Source organism: Rattus norvegicus, chromosome 3 (genome assembly GCF_021556685.1).
Source record: "Rattus norvegicus strain SHRSP/BbbUtx chromosome 3, alternate assembly SHRSP_T2T, whole genome shotgun sequence".
Classification (NCBI taxonomy): Eukaryota; Metazoa; Chordata; class Mammalia; order Rodentia; family Muridae; genus Rattus; species Rattus norvegicus.
This window is the reverse complement of record NC_141536.1, coordinates 4,993,953-5,014,712: the sequence shown is the minus strand read 5'-3', so window position 1 is coordinate 5,014,712 and position 20,760 is coordinate 4,993,953. Positions and strand designations below refer to the sequence as shown.

General features: G+C 39.2%; 1 protein-coding gene across 5 annotated transcripts in view; it reads left to right on the top strand.

The window, feature by feature from the left end:
- Positions 1-2,796: 2,796 nt before the first annotated feature.
- Positions 2,797-20,760, top strand: part of Spopl (speckle type BTB/POZ protein like) — a 73,813-nt gene continuing 55,849 nt past the window's right edge. For 3 of the 5 annotated variants that reach the window (NR_197235.1, NM_001431571.1, NM_001431570.1), the window contains exon 1: positions 2,797-3,050. The gene's annotated coding sequence lies outside the window, so the exon portion shown is untranslated. Of the gene's footprint in view, positions 3,051-12,788; positions 12,895-20,760 lie in introns of those variants that run through there. The other 2 variants (XR_015682797.1, NM_001134447.2) reach the window with 2 other exon arrangements.

The following is a 20,760-nucleotide window of genomic DNA, read 5'->3' as shown; positions in this document are numbered from 1 at the left end:
CCCATCAAAATTCCAACTCAATTCTCCATAGAATTAGAAAGAGCATTTTGCAAATTCATTTGGAAGTACAAAAATCCCAGGATAGCAGAAACTCTTCTCAACAATAAAAGAACTTTTGGGGAAATCATCATTTTTCACCTCAAGCCGTATTACAGAGCAGTAGTGATACAAATTGTATGGTATTGGTACAGAGACAGGCATGTAGGTCAGTGGAATAGAATTGAAGACCCATAAATGAACCCACACACCTACAGTCACTTGATCTTTGAGAAAGGAGCTAAAATCACCCAGTGGGAAGAAGACAGCATTTTTAAAAAATGGTGTAGGTTCAACTGTATGTCAGGATGCAAATCAATTCATTCTTATTGCCTTGCTAAAAGAACTTTTATATCTATTATAAGCTTTGGCACTATAGCTGGGCAGATTCTCAGGTAATTGACCTAGACAACACTGGCTTGCCCTATGTCCCATTACCTGGTCCATTACCCCTCAGTCTCCAGTTCCAACACCTGCTTCTTGGTCCATGTTCGACTGGTGACTTTCTCCAATGTCTGACTCTTTTCTTAAATTTCTATCACTGTTGGAAGTCCCACCTGCTCTTTCCTCCTTTGCTATAGGCCAAGAAATTTTTATTAAACCAATCAGAAAGTGAGAGAGGGTGTGTTTACAAAATATAATGTAGTCATATGAATATCAACACCAAAGTCTGCTCTGCACTCAACTCCCTGCCACACAGAAATCAACATTTGAAATAATACAAAGACAATCTTTACATAGTGCACAAAAACATCACCTCAACACTTATATTATCAGACTCACATAATTAGGAAAAATTATTTAGAATGCCAGTGTATTTCAATGAAACAAAACACAATAACAATACATTTCCCTTTAAGATTGTCAACTGAAACAAGACACCTGGTTATGCCTCCAAAAGAAATGAGCCCAAATTTCACCCAAACTTGTCTTTTAGCATTCACTCCCAACAAAAATTATGTATGGTATATATTGTTGGGAGGGGCTAAGTAATTATACACTTACTCTTGTCAATTTCTCATGTGAGGTTTTCAAGCACTCCTTCAGTACTATTTGGCTCTGGTGCACTGCTAAGCTGGTCATAGTCACAGTACATTACTAAACAAAGTTATGTTAATCATCATGTTCAGGAACTTTCCTCATTAACCTTGTCTCTTAATGTTCCCCAAGAGGTTATAATAAAGGAAACTCAATGACTGAGTTCTGAGCTTAAATTGTCTAATGAAAGGCTTCTTGAACTCCTGAATCAAAAATGGCATCCTCCAAGGCATCTTACAGTAGACAGTGGTATCAGAGAAATCATCATTTTTATTGTTACCTATGACAACATATGCAAATAATTCTTAGGGTGGTTTTCTTTCCTGTTCTCTTCCTCTCATAAGGGAGAAACTGCCCAGCTATTTTCCTAACTGCTTTCAGTAGGAATTACAGTACTGCAAACATCTTCCTTTTTATGTGTTACAGATGGTATCCTAAGTATATGATAATCTTCAAATATACATATCAAGGGGGTGTGGATTTAGCTCAGCGGTAGAGCACTTGCCTAGCAGGCGCAAGGCCCTGGGTTCCGTCCCCAGCTCCGAAAAAAAAGAAAAAAAAAAAAAAAACGTATCATTACCAAATGACTGTCTTAAGCTATGGATCATTCCCTTACCTTGCTAAGTTTTATCATGCCCCCTTCGATAAATCCTCCTTTGAGTCACTGCCTAACTTCAGTGACCTCTTAAAGGCAGTTAGGGTAATCTCTGAGAGAGCATAATGACAGAGCAGAAGTTGGAAAGACTCCCTGGTAGGCAAACAGATAGGGAGAGAGGGCCATGTTCTGGTAATAAAGGTGCCAAATTTCCAAGATGGCCCGCTTCTTCCTCATTCGCTTGACTTGAGACAAAAGCCTTGCAGCCTTTGTCTTCCACCCATAAGCTCCTTTTAATGAATTGGCTCAACAGTTCAGGAAGTGTCACACAATTTGAGAAACAAACAACCATACTATCTTTCTTCAAACTGACCAACCTCCTAAGTAAGGTAGGAAAGCATTTCAGAGGCTTTAATAACCACAACCCTCAAAAAGAAACTTCATTTTTGTCTATTCAAGTCAACCACCCCTCTGCCTTGCAGAAGGTCTTTTCGTCTATTTGCTGTGTGCCCATTTCCTCATTCTCAAATACATATATTCCTTTAGCTGCTGATTCTGCTTGCAGTGCATAAGATTTCTTGTTACCTGGGTGTTCAGTTAACAAGGGAGTGGATTTGTTACATTTGTTAACTTGATTGATTCCCAGACAGAGTACAAAGAAATTCTTCTCTTCTATGAAAAATCCCCTTCATTCTCTCCAATCTAAAATGTCTTACAGGCAACTATTTATCTACAGAGACTTGGGTTTCAGCTTTTAATAGTTTGGGGGTCAGAATGAGAGGTGAACAAAGGTTACACCCGGATGCATTCTTTTTTTTTTTTTTTTTTTTTTTTTTTTTTGGTTCTTTTTTTCGGAGCTGGGGATCGAACCCAGGGCCTTGCGCTTCCTAGGTAAGCGCTCTACCACTGAGCTAAATCCCCAGCCCCCCGGATGCATTCTTAATGGACAGGGCCCCTGCTGTGTTTTCTCACTGAAATGGGATTTTCGGAGTCAGGAGGTGTCCTGGGGCTTTTTGTTCCCGGGAAACTTTCTATTTGGAGCTGCAAGGAACAAGGATAGCAGGAAATTGCAGCTCAGCACGCAAACCCGCCGCCGGAAGTTCCCGGTCTCAGAGCAGGAAAAGCTCCTTGGCGCACGCGCGACTGGAGGGGCGGAAACTGGACGCCACAGCCTCAGGAGTTGGAGGGGGTTCAGGCTAGGAGCACTCTTTCGCGCCCGGTTTGTTTACTGTGGGGAAGAAGTTTAGCATCCGGTGAGAACAAGGAGGGAGGCCAGGAGGAGGATGCAGCTTGGCCGGGGCGCCCGCTGCAGGAGCTCGCCGCCGCCTCAGCCTCGGCCCCCGGGGCCTCCGAGGGTCCGCCCGCCGCCCCTCGTGTCCGGGTAGGTGTTCCGGCCATCGGCTGGCGCTGGGCCGCGTCGCTCTCGCCGCGCCAGTCGTCGCTTCTCCAGCCCAGGCCCCGCTCTCCCTTATCCAGTTCTGCTTCCTCAGGACGCCCCTACCCCTTAGCTCCCAGTTCCCCTTTGCTCGCGTCTAACTCCCTCCTCATCTGCATCCAGGAATCTTTATGCCTTTTCCTGTCTTCCCGAAGCAAAGAACTGCACCCCTCTATAGTTTTCATCCGTCGTCTCAAGCATGGGTTCTGAAAACTGTGGTTCCTGTTAGCTCATTTTAGGGCGACTTCAGCTCCCCAGACCAGGAGTGTCTGTCTCCAACCACATTCTTGCCCGTAACAGCTCATATTTACCAGGCCATGACAAGCCAGCCCCGTGATTAAGAGTCTAATTCTTGAATGTCGAAAATTTGTCTTCCCTTTTTATCTTTTGCTGCTGTCTTTCCCGCTGCTAAGACTCAGTCTTAAGTATGTTTATTTGTGTTGAACAAAAGGAAAAGGGTGATAGAATTTTCCCCCTCCAAGAAATTGACACTCCCTGTAGAAATAAAACCCATTCCTTCTATTTTCATGACTGAATAAAATTCCTAAGCTGTCTGCCCACATGTTCCAGGTGTCTGACGACACTTCATATATATCTGAATAATTCTGGGCTTAGTTTGCCCCATTAGGGGACTTTTCTTATTTTCGTCTACAGTTGAAATTCATTGCTTATTGGGGTGGAAACAAGGCTTATAACTAGGCAAATTACACCCCACACTCCTGATGATAGAAGTGGCAGAACATTTCAAAATTTTTTCTATCATTCCCAAGAGAAATGTTGCTTCATGGATAGGAGCTCAGAGAGTGTAGTTGAATTGCCAAACATTCTACTCAGCAACCTCTGTTCTGGCTTTGAGAAAGTCATTTAACTTTTCCAGCCTTTAGTAGTCTTATAATTATAAAGGAGGTGGTGACAATGCTCTTTGGTTAGTAGTGCTTGCACAAGTTAATGCAGTTAAAGTGTTATGTCAATGCCAGGGGTGTGATAAGTGCTTGTGAAATGTTACCCTTTTATAGCTGACTTGATTTAAGTGTTGGTAAGTTGATTCTAAAAGAGAAGGTAAAATTCAGAGGTACTGTGTTGTTTTTTCTTAACATCCATTTTTGGTGCACATAAGATTTGTACTGCATTATTATGCACATATATTACAAATACATGTTTTAGCTTTTTGTATGTTCCCTATTTTTGCATAGGGAAATAGATGAATTCCTGTTTCAAATATTTGTTTGGAACTTGTAAAACTTTATAATTGCTTTAAGAATAAATGAAATGAAGTACATAGCAGATTTTTTCACAGTGGAAAAATTACATAACAGTATTAGTACTACAGGTGAAATATTCAGAGCTGGGTTGGTGGTCTACACGTGACTTTTATATTGAATTATAGGAGGCAAAGACTTGCCTTCCTCTAGACTGGCAACTCTTTGCACCTCTTACATTCATTCATACTCCTAAGCTTTTCCCTGTTTACTAAAATTCATGCACCTGAGCTCTTGGGACAGTTTATCTGAGGCCTTATGTGTTACCGGACATGAAAGGCATTTGTGTTCAATTGTCTTGTTTCAGTAAAACACAATAATGTGAAGGTTTTGGTATGTCAGATGGCTGTTAAAGCTTTTAAAGTTTGTGGAGTAGTCATATTAATTTAAAGAATATACTGAGAATGGCTTTGAACATATGGTAAAATAATGCATATCTACGATGCTGCATTCTATTTGAAGTGCCAGGAGATAAAGCAGTTTGGGCAAGAAATGATGAAACTGTAGGGTAGCAAGAACAGAGTTGAAGTAGATTTCGTGAATGCCAGAGAGGCAAAATTGGTAGGACTTAGTAATGACTCAGTCCTTCAGACTTCAGAGAGAGAAGACTGGTACCTGAAGTATGTGTGGAGAGAAAGAGGCAAGTGTATAGATGTGTATCACAGGTATGCAGTGTCTACAGAGGCCAGAAGATGGTGTCAACTCTTCAAGAAATGGAGTTACAGATGATTATGAGCCATCATATCAGTGCTAGAAACTGAACCCAGGTCTTCTGCAAGAGCTCCAAATGCCCCTAACCACTGGGCAATTTCTACAGACCCCATGAAAGAATTTTGAATGTAGCCAAGAAATCAGTTAAAAGCTACAAAATACACATTGGTTTTAGTGACATGCAGACAGTTTTGAATTCCTCAGTCAGTCCACCCACAAACTATTCAGTTTTAATTGCCAAAGCTACCACTATTAACATAGAGGGATTAAAAATCTGTAGCATGAACCATATTTTCCTTCTTGACCTCTAGCTTATATATAACTAAAGCTCTATATTATCACCTGGCCCCTTAAATTTCAAATTTGCTAGCTTTCAGCTATGGAAAGCTCATTTGCATATAATTATGTTATATAACTCAGGTATTATGCCAATAATTAAGAAATAGTAACAACCAAAGATCATATGAAAAACAATTGTTACTTAATTAGACCTACAAAACTAAGAAGCATGGAGATCACAGGTGTGGTGAATGTTAAAGGCAATAAAAAATGTAAAATAATAAATAAAAGAATTCAAAAGTCGCAAAGTTCTTAACATAAAATATAAGAAGACTATATTAGGCAACCTACAGCCAAGCTTAAGAATCTGAGTTCAATCCCCTGGAACCCATGGTAAAGGAAGGTAGCACCTCCCTTACATTGTCTTCTGACCTCTAGATATGAACCATATGTAAACACCATGAAGAGAGAGGGGGAGTGTGAAACAATTCCAAAACATTTTACCAGGCATGCAATACATACATATAATCCCTGCACTCCAGGACTAAAGGTCAACACCAGCCTCACCAAGAAGAGATTGCCTCACAACAATACAAGGTACATCTTATGTTCCTTTTCTTTCAAATCATTCCTGCTGAAGTAAGACTTTTCCAGCTACAGCATTAAAACCCTTGCCTATACATGTTGTCAAAAACAACTAAAGTATGTCTTTACATTTCCCACCTACTATAATATCCACTCAAGTTCAACTTGCCTAATATCACTCTCTTTCCAAGCCCACGTAAACAAACTGCTTTGATGGCACTATGCATATCAGATAACAATTATTCATCTATCTACAGGTCATTGTTACCTACACTCTAAGTTCTTAACTACATAGTTAAGTCTAGAACTTAGTATCTGATAGTGAGTCTTTTAAAAAAGACTTTAAATTAGTAAGGGGGAGAGGTTATAGATATGTATCCAAATGTCACCAAACAAAACAAAACACATATGTATGTGTGTATGTGTGTGTCAAAAATGAAAAGTATAACAAAAGGAGAAGTTTAATCTCTTAGTAGCTAATGTAGATATAATTCTTTTAAAATATTTTGGAGATTTATTAAAAAGAACATATTGATACTTGGGAGATGGCTCAGTAGTTAAAGATCACTGGCTGCTCTACCAGAAGACTTGAGTTTAATTCCCAGCTGCCTAACAACATAGAACTGCCTTTAACTCACTACCCAGAGGACCCATTGCTCTTTTCTAGCCTCCATGAGAATTATATACATGAGATTCATGACACACAAGCAGACAAAACACCTACACATAACAAAATAAAAAATAAAAGAACATATTGTTGCTTCCTACACGGGTATGTTTTCTGAAGCAAATTAATTTTTAAAATTTGTATATAAAGAGTATTTGTAAACTTCTCATTTGCCCCCATCCCAAGTAATTAATTTAAGAAAAGAAAATGTTTGAAGGTGTTGTCAGTTTACAGCAAAGTTAAGTGAAGGTACAAAGATTTCTCAAAATTTTTCTGTGTCCATATTCACATACTTCACATAGTTTCACTGCTAGAGGCTGTTCAGTGATAAAACCTCTTTAAAAGATATTTAGTCAGCATGTCATCGAGTGAAACACAATCTTACACATAGCAACTACACTGCTTGTTATTTACCCAAAGGATTTGAAAATTTTATGTCTCCACAAAATAGTTGTTCATAATAGCTATATTCATAATTGCCAAAACTTTGAAGATGTCTTTTAGTAAGACAAGCAAATGGTAGGACATCTATGCAATGGAATACTACTCAGCATTCAAGCCATGAAACCGAGGAAGCTAAAAAGCACAGTGAATAAAAGAAACTAGAATGAAAAAAAGTGTACATTGTATGACTCACATCACATTTTGGAAAAGGCAAAACAGGTTTCTGGGTTTTTGTTTTCTGTTTTTTGGTTTGTTGTTTTTAAAGTTAGTTGTTTTCCAGAGACTGAGGACAGGTGGATGAATGGGTGGAGCATATACTATTACTGTGGTAGTTAGCATACTCTGTATGACATTATGATAGGCAAATACAAATTTGATGAATTTCATAGACTGTATAGGAGTTATTCTTAATGTAGGCATGTAGAGTAATAATGATATGTTAATTCAGCTTAATCAACTGAATGATTCATTCAACAAATGATTCATCCTGGTAGATGAGAGTGGGGTGCTAGTTCTCATGGTTTGAATGAGATGTCTCCCATAACCTCTAGCATTTGGATACTTGGTCCCCACTGGAGCTGTTTGGGAAGTTGAGGAGGTGTGGCCTTCCTAGGAGAAGTGTGTCACTGAGGAACAGACTTTGGTAGTTTAAAGACTCAATTTCTAGTGTGTTGTCTCTGCTTCCTGCTTGCCATTCAAGGTTAACTGAATAGCTGCTCCTGCCATGTATTTACTGCTTTCCTACCATAAAACGCTCTTGTTTCTCTGGAATGGTAATCCCAATAAAGTCTTCCTTCTGTAAGTTGCCTTGATCCTGGTGCTTTATCACAGCAATAGAAAAGTAACTAGTACACCACCCGAAAGCTATTAAAGTTCTGAGAAATGTGAGAGCTCAAAAGCTCTCAGGGTTTTGGGGGTGCCAAAGATAAGCAGTTGCTTGCTGAGTAAGTTTAGAGGTAAGGGAGTAGCACGTTTTGGAGGCTGCAGGAATGAATTCCTGTCTACAGCTGAAGTTTGTAGTATCACAACTTGAGGCAAAAACAAGCCTTCTCTGTGCCTCTGGTCCAGTCTTGGACGCTGGACTAACCAAGCCTCCTTACCAAAGGAGAAGCCCTAGCCCTCAGTGGGCCTGTCCTCAGAGTCTTGAGTTCGGTTCTTCTTCACCAAACAAGCTGGCTGAGTGACAGACAGTAGAGTCTTCAGTCAGGCTTCTTTTCCCTTGTAAAGAGCAGGAACATCTGGGGATGGGTGGGGCAGAGGGGCAGGTGCATGGCCAGGCCATATAATCAGGAGCAGGATGAGTCTACTTCTTTTCTTTTTCCTTTCTTCTGTCTATGCTGACGGCAGTTCTATGCCTATGTTCTAAAGTTGGAATTTATAGTGTCAGGTGCCTGTGATCCCTGATTGATAATTGTAGGTATGCAAATAAAGAGAAAAAAGATGAGATCAGTCAGGGAAGAATTGTCCAATCAGTGGGACTGGAGAACTCTAGGTTCTCTGAAAGATACAGAAGTTCAAAGTCAGATCTGTCTATTCCTGAAGAGGTAGGAAGGAAAGTTTCTGTTCTCTGTTGCCCTTCCCCTGCTGTGTCTTTTGGTGTCTTTTGCAAGACTACTTTAGCAGTCTACTTTTTGTTGCTGCTTTGGTCTGTTGATATATTAGTGTGATTGATTAATGAATAGGTTTTCAAATGTGGAGCAAGCTTATGTTGCTGTGATAAATTCTAGTTGTTTGTGGTGTGTTGGAGGATTAATATAGGGGAGAAGATCAGACATGCTAGGTGAAGCTCCTAGTGTAGCGAAGTAGCCTAGAGGCCAGGGGCACTTTGATATGTCTCTTTTGTCAGTGGTAAGGCTCTTTTGGTGTATGTGTTGGTGGTGGGGTCGGGGGTTGGTGTACTTCACAATTTCTGAAGGAATGCTGGCTTTTGTCTAGTCACAAGGAAATGGAGTTTACTTTGGACCTGACAGTATATTATTGGATTTGATTTTTCTACATTGTTTTAAAGAATTTTCTGTTTATGGCAGATAGTGCTGCTTTTGTACTGTTCTGGTCTGGTCTAATTTCGTTATGGTAGGTTTGATCTTACAAGAGTTTGTAGAGAATTGCTTTAACTTCTTTTTTATTATTTATTTTTGTGATTATCGTATAATTACACCATTTCTTCCTTTCCTTTCTTTCTCTCTCAACTCCTCCTATATTCTCCTCCCTTATTTTCTCTTTTATGTTACATGCATATTTAACAGGGCTATTTGTGTGTGTGTGTGTGTGTGTGTGTGTGTGTGTGTGTGTGTGTGTGTGTGTGTGTATAAATAAATAAATCAGGGTTGACTATTTGATATTGGATAGCCAATTGGTGTGGTCTTTCCTGGGGAAGACTTTTTCTTCCACTCAGCCTGCCTCTGGGGAGGAAAAAGTTGAGACCTTGTGATCTTTCTCTTGCATTAATCATGCTTATTGTTGTCTTTGCACAGCTCATGTTTAGGCATACCGTCGATGAAACTTTATGGGTATAGCTTCAGGCTTTATGGGAGAGATAGTCTTACAACATACTCCCTGATTTACTGGCTTTTATAATCTTTCTGCTCCATCTTTTACAATGTTCTTGAGCCTTTGGTGTAGGAGGTCTTTCATAGATGTATCCCAGTATAATGGTCTCTGTTACAAAGAGAAGCCTCCTGGATGAGAGGTGAGGACTACACTTAGATTGCTCTAAGTGTCTTTTCTTTTAATATATATTTTAATTTATGCGTATGTTTATTTCTCTACATATGCCAGGTATATGAAGGTACTCATAAAGGCTAGAAAAATGTGTTGGATCCCCTGGAATTGGAGTTACAGACAGTTGTGAGCTGTTCAACCTATGGGTGGTAGGAACCAAACTCAGGTACTCTGGAAGGGCAGTGTGCACTATTATTAACCACAGAGCCATTTCTCTACCTCACTAATGATTTATTACTTTTCATGTGTATGTATATATGTATGTATGTATGTGTATGCCTTTGTGAGTTTATGTTTACTGCATGTGTTTAAGAGTCTGTCGAAGCTACAAGAGGGTATTAGCTCCCTTGAAAGTGGAGTAACAGGATTGTGAGCTGCCATGTGGGTTCTGGAAACAGAACCTTGGCTTCTCCAAATATAGCAGTCTTAACTATTTCTCCAGCCCCAAATCGCTATAATTTCCTCTTTAAATATTTGGTAGAATTATCAGACTATCTAGGCATGATGTTTTTGTTTTGGAAGTTTAGTTATTAATGTTTCTTTAGCAGATCAGCTTTTTCCTGTGGTCTATCCGATGGAACTACGTGGTAGATTCTGACAAAAGTCATACCATGCAACAACAGATCTCACATGAGAAGTTTATGAAAAGAAAGGGGAAAGAGAAGACGAGATGAGGAGTAGAAAAACATGGCCTTTTATCAGGCTGCGGTGCATGTACAGAGGATAAATGACAAGGGTGACACCTTTGGGCAGCTAGTGATGACATGTCTTAGTGTCACTTGATCCCTTGAAAGCTGACTAGGAAGATGCCTGGTTGCAGACATCATGGGGTCCCTTTCAGCTGTCTGTGGAGGTGCCGGATTGCTAACACTACCTCTTACATGAATTTTGGAGATTCTTTCTCAAGAAATTGGTTCATTACATTCGTTACATTTTGACTATCAAATAGTGGATATAGAATTGATTATATTATATTTCTTTATTACCCATTTCATTTCCGTGGAATCCTTTATGATCTTTCCCAATAATTTGCATTCTTTGTTTTTTTGTTGTTTAGTTTTTATTTTTTCCTGATTACCAATTGGACTGTAAACTTACCAGTTTTATGCCTCTTTCTAAGGAATCCTCTTTTGGTTTTACTATTCTTTATTGCTTTCTTACTCTTAATTTTGTTGACTTGGGTTTAACTTAAGTGTTTTTTGGTGGTATTTTTTTTTTTTGGTCCTTTTTTTGGTTTTATTTTATTTATTTATTTATTTATTTATTTATTTTTTGCTAGTTTACTAAGGTAGAAATTTAAGTGGGATTTTAAATCATCATTGATGTTCTGATAATTAGTTGTCTTTTGGTATCTAAGGTCCCTATGGATACCAAGATGGAAAGATGATACTCAAGTACTTTATAAAATGGGGAGGCATTTTCATGTGATCAGTGCATATCTTCTCACATAGTTTAGACCAATTCAATATGACCTATATTACCTATATTATATATTATGGAGTATTACATTACCTATAACGTAACTCCTTTATTGTTACTACACTATATTGTCTTGTTTACAGACTAAGGACAAGGAAAAAGAAATGCAATGTTCATTATATATGCAGGTTGTTGCTATAGAAATAATTTAGTCTATACTTGGTTAATTGACTCCACAAATATTTAACAGAGGCCAATGATGTATTCATTCATTATTCCCAATTTTCCTTTGAGGGTCGTTTTGGTACATCCCACAAATTTTAATACATTGTCTTTTACTTTTTGTCTACTTTAGTGTATTTAGCAGTGAGTTGTTTAACATCCAAGTAATTTGGGATTTTCACAACCATCTCTATCTTGGATTTCTAGTTTAATTGCACTATGGTTTGAGAGCAGCATTATATGATTTGTGCATCTGTAATATTATAAATAAGAAACATGAGTTCTGGTTCCCACTATTCTGCCACATTTGCTTTTTGCCATATCATATTTTCTAGCTATCTTGGCCATAAAATGGCATTGCATTGTAAATAGGTTGCTTTCTCAAAATAAACACAATTTCTTCCCTTGTGGACTGTCTTAGTTAGGGTCTTACTGCTGTGAACAGACACCATGACCAATGCAAGTTTTATAAAGAACAACATTTAATTGGGACTGGCTTACAGGTTCAGAGGTTCAGTTCATTGTCATCAAGGCAGGAAGCCTGGCAGCATCCAGGGAGGCATGGACTAGGAAGAGTTTTACATTTTTATCTGATGGAAGCCAGGAACTGACTGAGCATTCTCAGGCAGCTAGGAGGAGGATCTCCAAACCACCCCATGGTGACACACTTCCTTCAACAAGGCCACACCTTCTAATAGTGCCATTCCCTGGGCCAACCATATGCAAACTATCACACCACTGAAAAAAAATCACAAAGAACAAATTCATGTAAATTCTTCCTTAACTTTTTCTAGTTTTTTCTTTTCCTCTGACACTATAACTTTCTTCTCTCTTTGTTTTTGTTTTTTCTTTCTCTTATTATCTTGGTTAGAACTGTAGTCTTCAAAATGAGACATCTATATTATAAAATTATACTATAAGAGGAGAGAATTAGAAAAGAAATGTGTTAATTTTTATCTGATTTTTTTAATTTAATTTTTTGAGCATTTCTGTACATAAGTGTACTATATTTGTATCATTTCAACCTTTTCCTCTCTCCTTTCAACTTCTGCCCCTCTTCACTCAAATTTATGACTTCTCTTTAGTAATGTTTTACACACATGCAAACATATGCGGGCATGCGTGCGCGCGCGCGCGCACACACACACACACACACACACACACACACACACACACAAAACCTACTTAGTCCATTTAATGTTACTCATTGTATTAGGGTTCTCTAGAGTCACAGAACTTACAGATAATGTCTACATAGAAAGGGAATTTTTTTTGATGATTTAACAGTCTGTAGTCTAACTACCCAATAATGGTCAGCTGTGAATGGGAAGTCCAAGAATCTAGTAGTTGCTCAGTCCCACAAGGCAAGTAGATTGCAACAGATGTGCTGGCAAGGAAATATAAGCAGGCAAAGAAGAGTGAATCTTCCTTTTTCCAATGTCCTTATGGAGGTGTCCACCAGAAGATGTGCCCCAGATTAAAGGTGTGTACCACCATGCCTGGATCTGGGAGTTGTTTTGTCCCAGGCTGACCTTGAAGTCAGAGATCAGTCACCAAACTCAGTCATTATTGGGGATGCCAAGAGGTATATGCTGACATGAGATATAGTGTCTCTAGAGAGGCTCTGCCAGAGCCTGACAAATACAGAGATGGATGCTCGAAGCCAACCACTGCACTGAGAACTAAGAACTGGGTCCCCAATGGAAGAGTTAGAGAAAGGACCGAGATAGCCAATGGGGTTTGCAGCCCTATAGGAAGAACAACAATATCAAACAACCAGACATTCCAGAACTCTCATGGACTAAGCCACCAACAAAGAGTACACATGGACAGACCCATGGCTCCAGCCACTTATGTAGCAGAGGATGGGTAGTAGGGCATCTGGGAGTAGAGGCTCTTGGTCCTGTGAAGGTTTGATGCCCCAGTATAGGGGAATGCCAGGGCAGGGAGGCGGGAGGGAGTGGATGGGTGGGTGGGGGGGGGACACCCTCATTGAGCAGGGGTTGGGGGATGAGATGGAGGGGTTCTGGAGGGGAAACCATGAGTGGGGATAACATTTGAAATGTAAATAAAGAAAATATCCAATAAAAGAAAAGGGGGGAAAAAGTTAAAAAAAAATCTCCATGCTAGGATTCAGATCGGAAACTTGTATCTCCCAGCCTCAAGATCTGGGTCATAGCCTTCCAATTTTGGACTGTAAGTTCATTCCAGATATAATCAAATTGACAACCAAGAATAGCCATTACACTCATATATACATGTGTTTACTGATGACTACTTGGAATTCTATAACCCACTAGGGTCTAGACCTGGGTAAAAGCAAGAGGACTGATCAGGATACCAATTTATCCTTGGATATTCAGGAATATGGTTGCCTAAATAAGGCCTGCATGATGATACCAGTTAACATGCAAATGTGGACGGGGGAATTTTCTAGACCCATCTCTAGATGAAGAGCTACAGCCAATAAATTGCTGTTGAGAAAGAATTTTATCAGATTAGTTTAAATTTTTTATTACGTTTTAAAATCATATAGTGTGTACTGCTTTATATAGAGAGACTAAGCTCTTGAAAAGCCTTAGGTTTTATCGGATTTAGAATATACTCTTGAGTATGTTAGTGGAGGTAAATGAACTGTTTGTAGTTTGAAACTGTTCTTTATTTGACATTCAATTGTGAGCAAATTTGATTATGGAATTCCAAGTTTTTTTTTTCCTCAGAAAATCTTAACAGTACTTACTATTTGCATTAGTACTATTTAGACTTCAATATGTTTTTTGCTTTGTTTTGTTTTTGTTTGGTAGGTAACTTGAATTTTAGGATTTTCTTTTACTTAAAAAAAAAATTAAAGAATTCAGGTTTTACCAGAAGTTCTGTTTAAATCTTTTCTCAGTAATAATTTTTGAAATTTAATGAGGTCTGACTATAACCTTGTGCCTCCTTTATCTCATGATAATAATATTGTTGTTTTCTTTTTATATATTATTGGTATTCCTGTTTAACTCAATTTGTTGCTAAATCTGGTTCCAAATGGTTCTATGTTCAGGTTTTTATTGTCTTCAAAACTAACGTTTATGTTCCAATTATGAATAAACTGTACCTTTTTACTTATCTTGTGGATTGAATTAGTCTTTAATAATTTCCATTTATGAACACCTATTCAAAACAGGTTATTGTTACCTTTTTCCAATATTCTTTATAAGAAATCATTCATTCATTCATTCATTCATTCATTCATTCATTCATTCATTCATCTATCTTTTGAAACAGAGTCTGTGTTGCCCTGCCTGGCCTGGAACATGCTATTTAGACCAGGCTGGGGTCAGACCCTCAGAGATTTCCCTGTATCTTTGTATACTTTAGAAGAAAATTTAAGTCTCTCATTCTGTCTGCTGAATTGGCTATAGGTTACATGTTTCTCTTTTTCTCCCATTTTAGAACTTCTGTTGAATCTCATTTGTTCTTCCCAAATGAATATTAGCCTTAGTACTCCTCATATTTTTGTTTAAATATTTTTTTGAGATTAGAATATCATTTCTTCTTTCTCATATTTCCCTCCTAGCCCTCCCATATACCCTCCTTCTTTTTCAAACTATGGCTGTTTCTATAGTTTTTGTAATGTGTGTGTTTATACATATGCTATATATTCATACACACACACACACACACACACACACACACACACACACACCTCTCACAAATTCAGCCTGCTCAGTCCATATAGCTTTACTTGTATGTATTGTGTGTATATTTTTCAGGACTGACCATTTGGTACTGAGTAATCAATTGGTGAATTACTACCTGGGAAAGACTATTTCTCTTAGTTGTTCATAGCTTTTTGACCAGGGTTGAGCCCTCATGAGCTTTTATCCTTCCATGTTAGCATGTCTATTAGTTAGGCAGTCATGTTGATAAGACTTCATAGATACAGCCTTTTTGATATTTCTTAGAGAAACAATCTCACAGCAGACTTCCTGGATCTCTGGCTCTTACAACTATCTGACTCTTTTTTTTTTTTCCTCTCATCTTTATTGACTTGAGTATTTCTTATTTACATTTCGATTGTTATTCCCCTTCCCAGTTTCCAGGCCAACGTCCCCCAACCCCTCCCCCTTCCCTTCTCTATGGGTGTTCCCCTACTATCTGACTCTTATAATCTTTCCTGCCTGTCTTTAAAAATGATCCCTGAGCTGTAAGTGAAAGAGTTGTGTTGTAGATGTTAACATATAAGACTGGCCTTTATAACACTTTATTTGGATTGGTTATGGTTTTCTGTGATAGTCTCTAGATCTGTTCTAAAGGAAAGTCTCTTTGATGAGAGGTGGAAACTATACATCTGTGGTATAAGGATACATATTTAGGAATTATGTTGGTTGAGTAAATTGGTAGTTTTGGTTTCTCCTGCATGATCTGCTTATATTTTAAGATGCAGGACAACTTTGCAAAGTAATGGTATGGGGCTGGTATGGCTTTCTTTCACATGTGCAGGTCTATTTCCTCATCAGTGTTCTGAGTGGAGAATGGCATAAAGAATGAATCATTTAATTATGAATGTGTGAGGTACTAAAATGAAATTAAAGCAATTTGCTCTTTTCTCTTGACAAGTATAGTGTATCAATTTTATTAAGTCAAAACTTACATTTTGATTCTTTTTGTTTCTTTGGTTCACTAATGTAATTATCCTTTTAAAATCTTTTCTTGTACGAATTTTATTTGCCTTTTTTCTCATTTTCTGTGATATAAAGGAAGCATATTGACTTGACACTTTATTTGAATTTTTATCAGCTCATTGACATTTTGTACAGTGTGCTTTTACCATATTTACCCTGTTTTACTTAGGTTTCTATTGCTGCGTTAAGTCACCACTAAAGCAACTTCAGCTAAAAGGGTTTATTTATTTCATCTTATAACTTTCAGGTCACTCATTCATCACTGGGGCAAGTCAGGGCAGAACCTATATCAAACCAGAGTCTGGAATAAAGACCTTGGAAGAATATTGCCGACTGGCTTGCTTCTCATGGATTTCTTACCCTACTTTTTTGTAGCACACAGTATCACTTAACCAAAGATAGTACTACCCACAGTGAACTGGGCCCTCTCATATCAGTCATTAATCAAAACAATACTCCAGAGACTTACTACAGGTCAGTTCTACAGAAGCATTTTCTCTCAATTATTGTTCTTTCTAATTAATTCTAGCTTGTGCAGTACACTCCCTCACCTAACTCATTGTAGCTCAGTGGTTTTCATTCTTCCTAATGCCATGACCCTTTAATATAGTCCCCATCCATGAAATTATTTTCATTTCTACTTTATAACTATAATTTTGTTACTGTTATAAATCATAATGTAATGTGTTTTCTGGTGGTCTTGGGTAGTCTTAGGTGACTCCTGTGAAAAGGTCATTGGAGTCAGTACACATGGGTTGAGAACTGTTGAGTTCTACCTCCTTCCTTACCCATTAGTTTTGTCTCCCTCACCACCCCCCCCACACACACACTCACTCTCTCTCTCTCTCTCTCTCTCTCTCTCTCTCTCTCTTTTTCTCCAGATTTTATTCTCTCTGTCCACCGTCTGGCTGTTCCACATTTCACACCTTCTGCGCCCCCCACCCCCCATCTCCACTAGGGTATCGCCACCCCACCAGACCTCTAAACTCCCTGGGGCCTCCAGTCTCTTGAAGATTATTAGATACATCTTTGATTGAACCCAGACCCAGGAGTCCTCTGCTGTATATGTGTTGGGGGCCTCATGTCAGCTGGTGTATGCTACCTGGTTGTTGATCCAGAGATCTCTGGGGTCCAGGTTAATCGAGATTGCTGATCCTTCTATAGGGTTGCCCTTCTCCTTAGCTTCCTCCAGCTTTTCCTTAATTCAACCAGAGGGGTCAGCAGCTTCTGTTCATTGGTTGGGTGCACATATCTGCATCTGACTCTTTCAGCTGCTTGTTGGGTCTTTTGGTGGGCAGTTGTGATAGGTCCCCTTTTGTGAGTGCCCTATAGCCTCAGTAATGGTATCAGGTCTTGGGGCCTCCCCTTGAACTGAATTCCACTTTGGGCCTGTAGCTGGACCTTCTTTCCCTCAGGCTCTTCTCTATTGCTATCCCTGCATTTCTTTCAAACAGGAAGAATTATTGATCAGAGTTTTTTTTTTTTTTTTAAATCTTTATTAACTTGAGTATTTCTTATTTACATTTCGAATGTTATTCCCCTTCCCGGTTTCCGGGCCAACATCCCCCTAACCCCTCCCCATTCCTCCATTACCACCCTTCCCGCAACAATCACGTTCACTGGGGGTTCAGTCTTGGCAGGACCAAGGGCTTCCCCTTCCACTGGTGCTCTTACTAGGCTATTCCTTGCTACCTATGAGGTTGGAGCCCAGGGTCAGTCCATGTATAGTCTTTGGGTAGTGGCTTAGTCCCTGGAAGCCCTGGTTGGTTGGCATTGTTGTTTATATGGGGTCTCGAGTCCCTTCAAGCTCTACCAGTCCTTTCTCTGATTCCTTCAACTGGGGTCCCGTTCTCAGTTCAGTGGATTGCTGCTGGCATTCACCTCTGTATTTGCTATATTCTGGGTGTGTCTCTCAGGAGAGATCTACATCCGGTTCCTCTCAGCCTGCACTTCTTTGCTTCATCCATCTTATCTAGTTTGGTGGCTGTATATGTATGGGCCACATGTGGGGCAGGCTCTGAATGGGTGTTGCTTCAGCCTCTGTTCTAAACTTTGCCTCCCTATTCCCTGCCAAGGGTATTCTTGTTCCCCTTTTAGGGCCACCTTTTTTTTTTTTTTTTTTTTTTTTAAGAGCTGGGGACCGAACCCAGGGCCTTGCGCTCGCTAGGCAAGTGCTCTACCGCTGAGCTAAATCCCCAACCCTTGTTCCCCTTTTAAAGAAGGAGTGAAGCATTCACATTTTGGTCATCCTTCTTGAGTTTCATGTGTTCTGTGTATCTAGGGTAATTCAAGCATTTGGGCTAATAGCCACTTATCAATGAGTGCATACCATGTGTGTTTTTCTGTGATTGGGTTACCTCACTCAGGATGATATTTGCCAGTTCCATCCATTTGCCTATGAATTTCATAAAGTCATTGTTTTTGATAGCCTTGTAATATTCAATTGTGTAGATGTACCACATTTTCTGTATCCATTCCTCTGTTGAAGGGCATCTGGGTTCTTTCCAGCTTCTTGCTATTATAAATAAGGCTGCTATGAACAGAGTGGAGCACGTATCTTTTGTTATATGTTGGGGCATCTTTTGGGTATGTGCCCAAGAGAGGTATAGCTGGGTCCTCAGGTAGTTCAATGTGCAGTTTTCTGAGGAACCTCCAGACTGATTTCCAGAATGGTTGTACCAGTCTGCAATCCCACCAACAGTGGAGGAGTGTTCCTCTTTCTCCACATCCTCACCAGCATTTGCTTTCACCTGAGTTTTTGATCTTAGCCATTCTCACTGGTGTGAGGTGAAATCTCAGGGTTGTTTTGATTTGCATTTCCCTTATGACTAAAGATGTTGAACATTTCTTTAGGTGTTCCTCAGCCATTTGGCATTCCTCAGCTGTGAATTCTTTGTTTAGCTCTGAACTCCAATTTTTAATAGGGCTATTTGTCTCCCTGTGGTCTTAACTTCTTGAGTTCTTTGTATATTTTGGATATAAGGCCTCTATCTGTTGTAGGATTGGTAAAGATCTTTTCCCAATCTGTTGGTTGCCGTTTTGTCCTAACAACAGTGTCCTTTGCCTTACAGAAGCTTTGCAGTTTTATGAGATCCCATTTGTCGATTCTTGATCTTAGAGCATAAGCCATTGGTGTTTTGTTCAGGAAATTTTCTCTAGTGCCCATGTGTTCGAGATGCTTCCCCACCTTTTCTTCTATTAGTGTGAGTGTATCTGGTTTGATGTGGAGGTCCTTAATCCACTTGGACTTAAGCTTTGTACAGGGTGATAAGCATGGATCTATCTGCATTCTTCTACTTGCTGACCCCCAGTTGAACCAGCACCATTTGCTGAAAATGCTATCTTTTTTCCATTGGATGGTTTTGGCTCCTTTGTCAAAAATCAAGTGACCATAGGTATGTGGGTTCATTACTGGGTCTTCGATTCTATTCCACTGGTCTATCTGTCTGTCTCTGTACCAATACCATGCAGTTTTTATCACTATTTCTCTGTAATACTGCTTGAGTTCAGGGATAGTGATTCCTCTGGAAGTCCTTTTATTGTTGAGGATAGTTTTAGCTATCTTGGCTTTTTTGTTATTCCAGATGAATTTGCAAATTGTTCTGTCTAACTCTTTGAGGAATTGTGTTGGTATTTTGATGGGGATTGCATTGAATCTGTAGATCGCTTTTGGTAAAATGGCCATTTTTACTATGTTAATCCTGCCAATCCATGAGCATGGGAGATCTTTCCATCTTCTGAGGTCTTCAATTTCTTTCTTCAGAGGCTTGAAGTTCTTATCATACAGATCTTTTACTTGCTTGTTTAAAGCCACACTGAGGTATTTTATATTATTTGTGAATATTTTGAAAGGTGTCGTTTCCCTAATTTCTTTCTCGGCTTGTTTGTCTTTTGTGTAGAGGAAGGCTACTGATTTATTTGAGGTAATTTGATACCCAGCCACTTTGCTGAAGGTGTTTATCAGGTTTAGTAGTTCTCTGGTGGAACTTTTGGGGTCACTTATATACTATCATATCAACTGCAAATAGTGATATTTTGACTTCTTCTTTTGCAATCTGTATCTGCTTGATCTCCTTTTCTTGCCTGATTGCCCTGGCTAGAACTTCAAGAACTATATTGAATAAGTAGGGAGAGAGTGGGCAGCCTTGTCTAGTCCCTGATTTTAGTGGGATTGCTTCAAGTTTCTCTCCATTTAGTTTAATGTTAGCGACTGGTTTGCTGTATATGGCTTTTACTATGTAGTTAGGTATGGGCCTTGAATTCCTATTCTTTCCAGGACTTTTATCATGAAGGGGGGTTGAATTTTGTCAAATGCTTTCTCAGCATCTAATGAAATGATCATGTGGTTTGTTCTTTCAGTTTGTTTATGTAATGGATTACGTTGATGGTTTTCCGTATATTAAACCATCCCTGCATGCCTGGGATGAAGCCTACTTGATCATGGTGGAGGATTGTTTTGATGTGCTCTTGGATTTGGTTTGCCAGAATTTTATTATTTTTGCATCGATGTGGGATAATAACCCTTTGCCTCACTTGATGCCCTGTTTTTATGCTGCACATGGGCCCTACAAGTTCCCTCTCTCCACTCTAGGGCATGAAATCTAGGGTGCCCCCACTTTGAGTCATGAGAGTCACTCACCTCCCTGGGTTTTGGTACATTCTGGAGGGTCCTCCCAACC